The 8,930-nt window shown below is 37.5% G+C and overlaps 1 non-coding gene across 1 annotated transcript; it reads right to left on the bottom strand.

Annotated features, from left to right (window-relative positions):
* Nucleotides 1–8,295: 8,295 nt before the first annotated feature.
* LOC128294952 (small nucleolar RNA R71) lies at nucleotides 8,296–8,401 on the bottom strand. Its single transcript, XR_008285259.1, has one exon. It is a non-coding gene; the product is annotated as a small nucleolar RNA R71 (small nucleolar RNA).
* Between the last annotated feature and the right edge of the window lie 529 nt (nucleotides 8,402–8,930).

The following is an 8,930-nucleotide window of genomic DNA, read 5'->3' as shown; positions in this document are numbered from 1 at the left end:
AATGCATGGTAGTAAACACACGGACAAAGACACGGCCGTGTGTCTCAGTCGTGTAGAGGACACAGTATCTGGCCACGGACGTGTCATGGCCGTGTGAGGGACACAAGCTATAGACACAGGCATGTGTCAGGCCATGTAAAAACCCATGTAGGTTCGAATTTAGAATTTAATTCACACAGGCTCAGGGCACGGCCGTGTCCTCTTGTGCTTAAGCTGTGTGAACCACACAGACTATCAACACGGCCAAGTCATAATAACCACACGGGCATGTTGCCCTTCCACACAGGCGTGTACCCTGATTCAAGGGTCATCTTTATTAAGTCGGTTTAAGGACCTGAGTTGGTTTTGAATGGCTTTTAATGAATGTTTGAGGCCTCGTAGACCCATATTAAGGAGTTAAAACAAAGTTCGAAAATGTTTTAAATTTGATCAAGTTTTGGTGATTTAGAAACGTTTGAATGCATGTGTTTAAGTTTAGTAACGCCTCGTATTTTGTCCCGACGTAGGGCACAGTATAGGGTGTTACATTTAGTGGTATCAGAGATATGGTTTAGTCAATTCTAAGACTAACCTAGCGTGAGTACGAGTCTAGCTATACATGCCATAATTGTATATTGATAGTGTGACGACTTCTGTCGAGATAAATTGCGCTTTTTTTATATATAGTAAATGGATCCTGACGTAGCTACATCTAATGACGTGGAAAGTAATGCGCCGGCTCCTGCTGAAGGGACTGTGCCAATAGATGGTGGGCCCATGACAATGAGTCAAGGCGGAGGGGCTAGAGAGGCTTACCTCCATATGATGGACGCTTGGTACACGGAGTTTGTTCGTGCGAATCCAAAAACTCCACCTCCCCCACCTCTTCTGATTCTTCAGTATGCCCTATAACTCCGCAAGGAGTGGATATGGCTAGGAGGGAGAAACCCCCGTAGATAAAATACGAAAGCAAGGGGCCGAAGAATTTTGGGCTAATATTGATGATGACCCAGAAAGAGCAGAGCTCTAGTTGGAAAATACCATTAGGTTATTTTATGAACTATCGTGCACACCTGAGAAGTGTGTGAAATATGTAGTGTCACTCTTACGAGACTCAGCCTACCAATGGCGGAATACTCTCGTGTCTGTTGCACCGAGAGAGAGAATAACTTGGGAATTCTTCCTGGAAGAGTTCCAAAAGAAGTATATTAGCCAAAGGATTATAGACTAGAAAAGGAAAGAATTTTTAGAGCTGAAGCAAGGCCGTAGAACAGTGACAGAGTACGAGCGTGAGTTTGTGAGACTCAGCAAATATGCACGGGAGTACTTATCTACAGAATCCATCATGTGCAAGAGGTTTGAAGATGGTCTGAACGAAGATATCTGTCTATTAGTTGGCATCTTAGAATTGAGGGAATTTGTGGTGCTCGTGGAGAGAGCATGTAAGGCCGAGGAATTGGCCAAATAGAAGAGAAAAGTTGACATCGAGTCTCGAAACTCAAGGAAAAGATAGAGGGGAAATCACAACAGGCCTCATGTAAGAGATCGAGAGAGTTTCCTACCCGATCAAACACGTTAGTGGGGTTCTCGAGCAAGAGCAAGAACAAGCAGCACACGACGTCTAAAGCTCAAACCACTTCTATCGCCAGTATTGGTAGTGCTCAGCCAAATAGGCTAGGCGTCATTTCAGCGAGTGCCGAGGGAATGAGAGGGGCTGCTTCAAATGTGGATCACTAGACCACTTCATCCGGAACTACCTGAAATTAGATAACAAAGAGAAAAAGCAAGATATGAGGGCGAATAGTGCTCATTCGAGGGGTAGACCACAGAAGAACCCGGGTAGTGGGGCTAGTAGTAGAGGTACTCCTAGTGATACAGATGTGAGGTCTAAGGGCGAAGCGCCTGCAATGACTTATGCCATTCGCGTTCGCGAAGAGGCATCTTCACCAAATGTGATTACGAGTACTTTTTCTCTTCATGATATTTCTATTGTTGCTTTAATTGATCTGGGGTCTAACCATTCTTATGATTGCATGAAATTGGTACCCAATATGAATATGTTAGTTAAACCTACAGAATTTGTAGTAAAAGTGTCTAACCCGTTAGGCAAGCATGTTGATAAACCGTAATTTATATATATTTTTATCCCATGCTTAGCACATTTATGGATGATTTATCCTTAGATTTGGTGGATTCGATGCTCCTAATTCTTTAATTTCACGTTTTATACTTAGGTGAGCATAAGAGAGTAAAAGGAGCGAAAAACGGGCCGAAAATGGAGAAAATGGAGAAAATGGACCCACGTGGGAAATCAACACGGCCTGGACTTCCTCACACGGGCGTATCATGTAATGCCCCCGTACCCGAGACCATCGCCAGAGTCAAGCACGAGGTGTTAATGGACTTAATTCATTAATTAAACAGCTCAAACAATTTATTTTTAAAATATCCGACAAGTTGGCTAACTGCATCACAGTCACTTAAAAATTCAAATCTCGAGTTTCGAAACTCGAAATTAAGATCCGTAATTTTTTCCTGAAACTATACTCATATATCTATCTACTAAATTTTTTTCTATAATTTTTTGTTGGGCCAACTAGTACAGTTTATTAGTTAAAGTCTCCCCTATTTCAAGGTTCAGCTACTCTAACCCTTGTACACTACGAATCAGATATCTCCCTGTACAGAGTTTCAATGACTATGACGTTTGTTTCTAATAAAACTAGACTTAATAAGGAATCCATACATATAAAATGTGAGTCCCAATTACTTTTACACAATTTATGGTGAATTTATAAAGTCAGAATAGGGAATCCAGCAATTGCTCTAACCCTGTTTCACTAAAATGTAAATATCTCATAAAATACAACTTTTTACCTATTTTGTTTCTTCCACATGAAAATAGATTCATTAAGCTTCAATTACATATTTTATTCATCATCTAATTATATTTTATTTTTAGTGATTTTTCAAATTCACGTCACTACTGCTGTGTGATTCTATTTTATAGCCAATTTCACCATTTTATGGATTTCCATAGATTTGTTAGCACATAAAGCATACGTGTTATCAAATATAATCTCGATTAGCCACTCCAATAGCTAATCATTCTAAAACATTTCCATGCCATCCATGAGCTATATCATAAGATTATATACACAAAAGGATTTTAATGCTATACATGTCATATTCCCAAAATATGCAAGCCACCATACCGAGATGGTCCGTTGATAGTGTGAGCGTGCCTCCGACCGTCTTGATCTCCAAACCGGCTTGTCAAAACTACAAGGAAAGGAAGGGAAGGAGTAAGCATAAATGCTTAGTAAGTTCACATGCAAATAACAAATAACTTAACAAAGCAATTATACCAACCAACATTAGCATAATATCACCAAAACATATATCACATTTCTATTCATCATTCATCGTCTTACTACATTATTGTTGTCGTATCAAGTCTCAACCCGAGGGTTAAGTACATACCTGTCCAAAGTGCCCATTCCACAACAATTACCAATACGTCACTTGCATCTTGATTATTCTTCCATTTCACTATAATTTTACCCGTTGGACACATCGAAATATAACTCGGATACATGGAAAGTTTGCACATAAGTGCCACATATGTAGCCAAGCTACCATGTAACCCGCCCATAAGTGAACTCAGACTCAACTCAATGAACTTGGGCGTTCACATCCATAAGTGAACTCAAACTCAACTCAACGAGCTTGGGCGTTTGCATCCATAAGTGAACTCGGACTCAACCCAACGAGCTCGGATGCCTAGTTACATCTCACGAACTCGGACTCCACTCAACGAGTTTGGAACTCAACCATCCTAGTGACATGTCACTTGTACCCTAATCTATTCCCAAGGTTCAAAAGAGATTCTTCTCAATTACACATTTTAATCGTCTTCTTCGAAATATAGAAACCGATAATTGCTAGCATCTCATACTTATCAAGTTGTTCACACAATTTACATATTACCAAATACTAATTCACAAAGCATAATATTTCATGATAATAAATATCATATCATAAAAATAACATTAAATTACTTAAAATGACACTTATGTTACTACATTTACACCTGAACTTACCTCGTATGCGAAAATGGTCATTTTTACCATTTTGTCCACAACTTGGTATTTTGCCGATTTTAGCCTGAATTTTGATTTTCCTTGCTCTATCATTTCAAATATAGCCTAATTAGGACTCATATTATTCAAATCAACCCAAAAGCATATTTTGGCAAAATTACAAATTTGCCCCTAAACTTTCACATATTTACACTTTTGCCTCAAATCTCATAAATTAAACTTCATCCTATTTTCTTATGTTTTATGATATGCTGATCATTTTTCCCTTCTACAGCAACATCCAATTCTCACTCTAACATGTACTTATGAACATTAGGTATTTTTACCGATTATGTCATTTTAGTCGTTTTTACGTAAAATCACTTAGCAAAAGTTGTTTAACACAATCTCAAGCTTCATATTCTACCATAAAACATCAAAATTCATGCATATCATTCATGGGTAAATTTTAAATATAAACCCTAGCTCAAAATATTGGTAGAAGCAGTAAACCGAAGCTACGAGGATATCAAAATGTAAAGAACATTAAAAACGGGCATAGAAATCACTTACAATCAACGCTTAAAAGTGTTGAAACCCTAGCTATGGTGGAGAGAAAAATTCAGCAGCAACTTATGGAGAAGATGATCATTTTTTTTGTTATTTTTCCCATTTTATTTCATTTAATATCCAAATGACCAAAATGCCCTTCCTTACTAAACTTTCAAAAATTCCATCCATGTCCAATCTTTGTCCATAAATTTAGAAATTGGTCAAATTCTATTTAAGACCTCGTAATTAATATTTCAAAGCAATTTCATACTAGAAACTTCTAGAATGCAAGTTTTGCAACTTATTCAATTTAGTCCCAATTTTCAAATTAAGCACTTTATGCATAGAATTTCTTTTATGCATAGAATTTCTTCACGAAATTTTCACACAATCATGCAATCATATCATAGACCTCAAAATAATTATAAAATAATTATTTTTATCTCAGATTTGTGGTCCCAAAACCACTATTCCAATTAGGCCCTAATTCAGGATATCACATATCACATGGCCATGTCCATTTGGCAGGATCGAAGCACGACTTACACGGGTAGACTACACGCCCGTGCCTATTCAACAGCCTTGACAACGGGCTAGAGTAATCGCACACAAGTGTTTCACACGGGCGTGTCACACGGGCGTGTCCCTGCCCAGCCCAAGTATAGTCCTATTCAGAAAAGGACACTTTTGAGGGCTGTTAGGCATTCTAAAGCCTATTTAAACACCAGAGGAGGCACTTAGAAGATACACACGGAGTAGGAGGCAAGGAATTACTCAAGGGAAGTCAATTGATCCATCTCAGAAGCTGGATTCATCATCAAGACTGAAGATCTCCCTTCAATTTCCATTCAGGGGTTTTAGGTTTTCTTTATGATTTGTATTCATTATTCTTCTAAGATGTTTTCTTTCATAATTATGAACTAAACCCCCTAAATACCTAAGGGGAATGAAACCTAAGACGTATCTTGTTATTATTATCTGAATTGTATGATAAATATTTGACTTGTTCTTAATTATGTGTTCTTAATTCTTGTTTTAATATTCTAGGATATTGATTCAAGTTATTGCTCTTATTCAAAGGAGGAAAATTCCCTGTCTAAGAGTAAATTTGTCGTAATTAAGCGGAGTTGATTGCAAGCCTAGAGATAGGGTGACAAGATTTTGTCAGATTAGGGTGAAACTAATAAACCGTAAATTGTACATATTTTTACCCAATGTTTAATGCATTTTATGGATGATTTCTCATTAGAATTGGTGAATTCGATGCTCCTAATCTTTAATTTCATGTTTTATACTTAGAAGAGCATAGGAGAGCGAAAGGAACGAGAAACGGGCCAAAAACGGAGAAAATGGGCCAAAGTGTGAAATCAACACGACCTGGACCTCCTCACACGGGCAGACCACACGGCCGTGTCAATTTGGCAGGCTTAAACACGGCCTAAAGTAATCGAACACGGGCGTATGCCAGGCGTGTCCCTGTCGAGCCCAAGTCTATAAATACACCCTATAAATACACCCTAGAAGAGGAGCAAACGGGAGACACGGAATAGGGGGTAAGGAATTACTCCAAGGAAGCCGATTGATTCATCTCAGAAGCCGGATTTATCATCAAGACTGAAGATCTCTCCTTAATTCCCCTTCAGGAGTTTTGGGTTTTCTTTATGTTTTGTATTCTTTATTTTTCTGAGATGTTTTCTTATTGAGTTATGAACTAAATCCCCTAAATACCTAAGGGGAATGAAACCTAAGATGAATCTTGTTATTATTTTCTAAATTGTATGATAAATATTTAACTTGTTCTTAATTATGTGTTCTTAATTCTTGTTTTGATATCCCAGGATACTGATTCAAGATAAGCTCTTATTCAGAGGAGGAATAGACCCTGTCCAAGAGTACATTTATCATGTTTAAGCGAATTTGATTGCCCTCCTAGACATAGGGTGACAAGATTTTGTCGTATTAGGGTGAAACCTAATAAGGGGATCCATAGATCGAGTTAATGCAACCCTAGAGTGTTAATTAGAGAAAAGTCTCGGTTATTCAATCTAGGGATTAAATGTTATTAGTCTTGAATAGGGATAATAACATAACTTAGGGATCTCTACAGAACAAGTTGAATGAATAAATCGTCCGATTCGGAGCCAGAATAACAAGTAAAGTCTAGGTGGATTTTTCCTTAGGTGTTGTCTTCATTCAATCGATTTTCCCAAAAGCAATTCCCCAATTCTATTTTCTGTGAGTTCTTAGTTTAGATAATTAGTTAGTTAAAAACAAAACCCCATTATTCTTAGGCTAGATAATAAAAAGACAATCATTACTAGTACTTTTAGTTCCTTTGGGTTCGACAATCCGGTCTTGCTAAAACTATACTACTGTTCGATAGGTACACTTGCCTACATCGCGATAATAGTTAGTTTAAGAATGAGTAATTATAAATATTTAAAACCTATCATGAAATAACGTGATCAGAAACCTAATAAGGGAGTCCATAAATCGAGTTAATGCAACACTAGGTGTTAATTAGAAAGAGATTTCAATTAATCAACCTAGGGTTAGACGTTATTAGTCTCGAGAGAGATAATAATATAACTTAGGGATTTCTACGGATCAAGTCAAATGAATAAATTGTCTAATTTAGAGTCAAATAACAAGTGAAGTCTAGAAGGATTTTTCCTTGGGTATTGTCTTAATCAATCGAATTTTCCTAAAAGCTTTTTCCCAATTTTCCCTCTGTGCACTCTTAGTTTAGTTAAGTAGTTTAGATAAACAAATCCCTTAATTTTTAGGCTAGATAATAAAAAGAAAGTAATTACTAGTACTCTTGGTTCCTTTGGGTTCGACAATCCGGTCTTGCTAAAGCTATACTACTGTTCGATAGGTACACTTGCCCTCATCGTGATAATAGTTAGTTTCAAGACAATTAATTATAAATTTTTAAAACCTGTCACGAATATCACGTATCAATTTTTTTGCGCTGTTGTCGGGGAACTAAGATATTAGGAACACTCAATTTTTATTACTTTAGCCATTTTACTTTATATGCAATTTAAATTTTTATTTTCTTTTCTAATTTTTCTTTTATTCGCTCATGGCAGGTTTTTATAATGTATGACTAGAAGAAACCCGTCGGGACCATTACTGTTTGATAGTGAGATCGATCACACAGTTCGTAAAAACCGAAGAGGAATAAGGCAAAGCTTAAGATACACAGAGGAAGAGCAAGAGGACGATATTCACACCACAACCGAGGAGATGGCTAAAAACCAGAAAAATCCGCTACCTCCTGCGATTGTTACTAATTAGAATCCTGCTCTACGTACTATGTATGATTATGCTAAACCTTCTTTAAGAGGAACTGAATAGAGCATAGTTAGGCCTGCTGTTGCTGCAAATAATTTTGAACTGAAACCTAACACCATTCAAATGATCCAACAGCTTGTTCAGTTTAATGGTTTGCGGGACGAGGACCCAAATGCTCATTTGGAGAATTTCTTAGAGTTTTACGACACTTTTAAAATCAATGGCATTTCCGATGATGCCATTAGCCTTCAGTTATTCCTTTTTTCATTGAGGAACAAAGCTAAACAGTGGTTGAACTCGTTACCACAAGGGTCAATCACTACTTGGGAACAAACGACCGAAAATTTTTTATTAAAATATTTTTTGCCGACTAAAATAGCCAAATTACATAATGATATCTCTTCTTTTGTGTAGATGGATTTAGAAACACTCTATGATGCATGGGAGATATATAAGGACCTTTTAAGAAGATGCCCTCACCATGGGTTACCACTCTGGCTACAGGTTCAAATGTTTCACAATGGCCAGAATCCTTCGACTAGATAGATTATTGACGCAGCTGCTGGAGGAACTATCAATAATAAGACACCTGAGGATGCTTATGAATTTATAGAAGAGATGTCACTGAATAATTATCAGTGGCAAGTCATGAGAACAAAACCAGTGAAAATAGTCGGCGGTTTTAACGTCGATTCGGTCACCATGCTCTCTAATTAGGTTGAACTTTTGAATAAAAAAATTAACGGTTTTCTTGGTTCTTCACAGGTTCACCCAATAATGCAATGCGAAGCAAGTGGAGGTGGATCAAGCAATTTAGAATACCCATCCTATGGCCACAACATGGAGAATGAGCAGTTAAATTACATGAGTAATAATCCTCGATCTCAAAAAAATCCTTATAGTAATACTTACAATGCAGGTTGGAGGAACCACCCAAATTTCTCATGGGGGCCAAGGGAATCAGAACCCACCACCACCTCCAGGCTTCCAACAGCCACCCTACCAACAAGAGAAAAA

The sequence above is a fragment of the Gossypium arboreum genome, chromosome 6 (assembly GCF_025698485.1).
Source record: "Gossypium arboreum isolate Shixiya-1 chromosome 6, ASM2569848v2, whole genome shotgun sequence".
NCBI classification, from domain to species: Eukaryota; Viridiplantae; Streptophyta; class Magnoliopsida; order Malvales; family Malvaceae; genus Gossypium; species Gossypium arboreum.
This window is presented reverse-complemented; position numbering and strand designations above follow the sequence as displayed.